We start from the raw sequence: 4,231 nt of genomic DNA, 5'->3' as shown, positions 1-4,231 counted from the left end.
GAGGCACAGCAGCTGTTGACCTGCAGCACCTGCTGAGCAGAGCTCAGGGAGGTGAGCAGCGGTGAGGCACAGGCCTTCAGACCGATTTCAGGTGAGGATCACAATGGGCCCAAATTCTTGCATCTTCTCTCATCTAGAAATACAGAGATCATTGACCATGGCAACTGCATGGGCCAATAGGGAGAAAAGGCAGAATGGAGTAGCTGTGGGTCAGACAGACAAGGAGGACTAGGAAATCTTATGGAAGTAATTTTAGGCAAGCCTTTGTATTGCCAAGAACTTAGGGTTTATGTGCCCTGTCAGACGTGATGACACCAGCTGTTCTCAAAGCAGCATCAGCTGGCAGCGACAACCGTATATTTTCAAGGTCTTCTCTTATAGCAACAGAAAGGAGACAACATGTGTTATGACCAATAGTTCCTGCGATTTACGTGTTAATACCACATCACATGTTAAAACTTACTCAGATGAAACTACACTCCTCCTTCCACAATACTGGTATCAACCCATGTTTAATCTTATTTTTCCTTTCTTCCCATCCTCTATGGTAGCATATACCATGTCCATCCACAAGTACTCCTCACCCCAGGCCAGCAGGAAGCAGATAGAGAAGAGTAGACATTCATCCCTATCCCATATAATGGAAGGCTGGAATGAGAGGAGCCCAGGAGGATGGAGACAGACCGCCATACACCCCAACTATTGCTGCTCACCTGAGAGACTTGCTGTGGACGCCCCTCCCAGAATGTGGAAGTGCAAGTTAGGCAGCAAGAAACGAGGACCTGTGGGAAGCAAATGCCTGCACAGACTAACTGCCTACACGGATTAACTGTGCTCTGTCATGGGACTTGAGTCCCTACACCTCCCTTGACCTTCCCTTTCTTCTCCATTTTCCCTGCCACAAGGTCCCACCGTGGACTCCAACCACAGACTCCCACCACAGATGCTTTATAAGCCTAACACCTCCTTGCAGTCAAAGCTGATGCCATCGTGGGCTCTGCCCAGCCCCCTCAGAGACCTTAATAAATCCCTCTTGTGTACTATTTGGTCTTGTGCATTCCTCCCTCAGCAACATAACGGAAAATGTTTGGAATATTGTTTAACACACAGACTACTTGCGTAGGATACACAGAAAACTCGATATAATAAAATCAGTGATACCAGATCACTGTTAGTTTTTAACAATGTGACAACATTATGGTATAAGTTTTAGAGTATTCAGTTCAAGGGCATATATAATCTTCAGAATGTGGTACTCCCATCAATTCCTCAGTTCTCATTGTATCAATCCGCAATGAAATCTCATACCCTTTTTATGGTACTTCCCCACATTTCCTCTCCTAACACAAGCAACCATCAATCTTTTTTTGTCTCTATGGCTATAGATATTTTGCCTGGTGCCCAGGGCCCTTCCATGTCTTGGTTAGTGATAAAGGTCATGGTTTGTTTTGTTTTGTTTTGTTTTGTTTTTGATTGTGTATTTGTTTTTTTTTTCTTTTCTTTTTGTCTTTTTAATTTTTGGACTGTACGTGGGGATGCAGAAGTTCTCAGGACAGGGATTGAACCCATAGCACAGCAGAGATCAGAACACTTTTGTAACAAGCTAGCCAACATAGAACACTGGCTATGTTTTTCTGAATATAAATACTGCACAGATTCTAGTTATACACTCTAAAGAGCTGCATAGCTTTTGTTTCACTTTGCCGTTTTTTTTTTCTCTTCCATTTACAAGGCTTTACATAACAGTCACAAGTTCTTATATGCACAAGAGAGAACTTGCGTTTACTTCAGGGATGAAATGGATTTATTTATTTATGTGATTTTTTATTAAAAAGATTCCATTGGAATAGGATCTCATTTGCTGATCTCATTTTTTTTTCTCTCTTTGGGTTACTGTTCAAGTACGGAGCTCATATTTTATATTAACTGGGCTAATTTCATAGAGAAGTAAACCCTGACTGAAGGTGATGCTCAGATTGCTAGGAGACTAGAGTCTTGTGATGTCACAGCTACTCAGGCTGGCAACCATTGTGATGGATTGGATAGTTTATCTGTGTAGGCTTACCAAATCAGCATTTAAAACTGCAGAGTTCAAAAGCCATGCAGGTGAGAAAAGTAGCTGAAGAGAAATTTATCTGAGATGGCAAATGCTCCTTCAGAAATTCAAGGTGTGTCTCCTAAAGATGAATCAACTGGTTCAGAATCCTCCATTACATCTCCATGGTGTGAAAACTCAATCATTGGGGACTTGGACTTGAGGTCTCAGATTGAAGAAAAAGCTTTCCAGGCTTTGTCTGAGGGCTCCCTGATGAAAGAGCCATGCCACACATTGTGTGCCTCTGAACCAGATGGAGATAATGATTTTCCTCCTCTGCCCTTTCCCAGAAAACTTTGGGAAATTGTTGAAAGTGATCGATTTAAGTCCATTTGGTGGGATGAAAATGGAACCTCGATCGTGATTAATGAAGAACGCTTCAAGAAAGAAGTTCTGGAGAGAAAGGCTCCCTTCAGAATTTTTGAAACTGAGAGTATGAAAAGCTTAGTTCGACAGCTTAGCCTTTATGGATTTACTAAATTGCGAAGGAATTTTCAAAGACCTGCCTCACTAGCCAACATTCTTGCAGAAGATAATGAAGTCTCTGCTTGGAACAAGGTATTATGAAATGTCCAGTTACTATTTACAGAGGGACATCTGCAAATATGTTCATACATATAGGGTCATAGTAGACCTTGAAAGTGGGATGAAGTACTGCTACGCTTTTAAGTTGAAGGCCACTTGGTCATAAAATATTTGGGGTGAGAGAGAAATTTCCTAGCCACCTGAAGCCTTCTCGATGAACCTCACCCAATACAAGCCCCTGAACCTCATACTGTTACTGTAAATGCACCAGGCATTTTTATTTAAGGACCATAATTGCCTGTTCCCACTACATAAATTTTTGAAAATGTTAGTAATAGATGAGTATTATTTCCTCACATTAACTCTGTGTGATGAAACAAGTCAGATTTTTATGGATTCTTTGTCCTCATATCTTTGTTTAAAAGGCCACTAAATACCTTTCTCTTTTGGTTTTAGCTGCAGTTCTACCATAATCCAAATTTTAAACGAGGCTGTCCCCATCTGTTGGTGAGGATGAAAAGAAGAGTCAGGGTGAAAAATGCTTCTCCAGTGTCGGCTTCTCTACTTCAAGGTTGCAGCAAGAAGCGCTCTAGAACAGGGGGTAATGTGGATAACCACAATTCTGATGTGGCTGCAGAAACTCGTGGAGAAGATGCATTTTCAGCCTCTACAAACCTAAATGTGCCTTTAATAAGATGGCCTTCCATGAGCCAGAGAATTTCTAATACAACTATCCCAACTAGAAGTGGTCTTTCTTCTCCATCATCACCATCATTCAGGCCACCAGGACAAATTGTCATGGCTCAACATGCTATTTTTAGTCAGTTGACCACGTTTCACATGCACTCACAAAGCAGCTACTCTCCAGCAAGTGGCCACATCGTGAATTTCATTACAACTACCACTTCCATTTCTCAGTACCGCTGTATTTCTTACTTCCCAAGTGGTTATTTTGGACTGAGGGTGGAGCCTTCTCCTTTGCCAACCAGATACCAGAATATATCACCAACTGAGGGCCCTCTGTCTAACCCCCAACCAGCAGCCCATCCATGGTTCCCAATGCCAGTGGCCACTGACACATCTGCTGCCTCGCTTTCAAGGCCAAATCCTCAGTCCTCTTCCGTATCTGAACATCACCCTAATTACCACTGACCTATCAAAGGACTATAGGTTATGCAGGAGAGTGAAGATGAAAATTTATGCTGGCAAATGTCACCAAATTCCTGCAATTCTGTTATTTCAGCAATAAACTTGTATGTTCATCTTCATAGCTTCCAATTCTTTACTTTTGACACAGTTAACAGTAAAAGGATGCTGCATTTCTTTTTCTAAAATGATTTTTCCATCATAGCTGGTTTACTGTGTTCGATCACTTTCATACTGTGCCGCAAAGTGGCCCAGTCACACACCCACCCACCCAAGACACACACCCACACACATACATATACTTTGTTTCACATTATGCTGCATCAAAAGTGACTAGAGATAGTTCCCATTGCTATACAGCATGACCTCATTGCATACCCGCTCCACATGCAATAGTTTGCATTTTCAACCCCCAAATCCCAGTCCATCACAATCCTGCACCCTCCCCCTTGGCAACCAAAACCC

At 42.2% G+C, this 4,231-nt stretch overlaps 1 pseudogene; it reads left to right on the top strand.

Annotated features, from left to right (window-relative positions):
• The first annotated feature begins 2,140 nt into the window (after nucleotides 1-2,140).
• On the top strand, nucleotides 2,141-3,772 carry LOC110257887 (heat shock transcription factor, Y-linked pseudogene; annotated as a pseudogene).
• Nucleotides 3,773-4,231: the final 459 nt, after the last annotated feature.

Source organism: Sus scrofa, chromosome Y, assembly GCF_054392235.1.
Source record: "Sus scrofa isolate SSC_HxYL_T2T_F1_AM1 chromosome Y, Sscrofa_HxYL_maternal_Yorkshire_Landrace_v2.0, whole genome shotgun sequence".
NCBI classification, from domain to species: domain Eukaryota; kingdom Metazoa; phylum Chordata; class Mammalia; order Artiodactyla; family Suidae; genus Sus; species Sus scrofa.
Note: the sequence above shows the minus strand (reverse complement) of the source record. Positions and strands in the feature narration are given on the sequence as shown.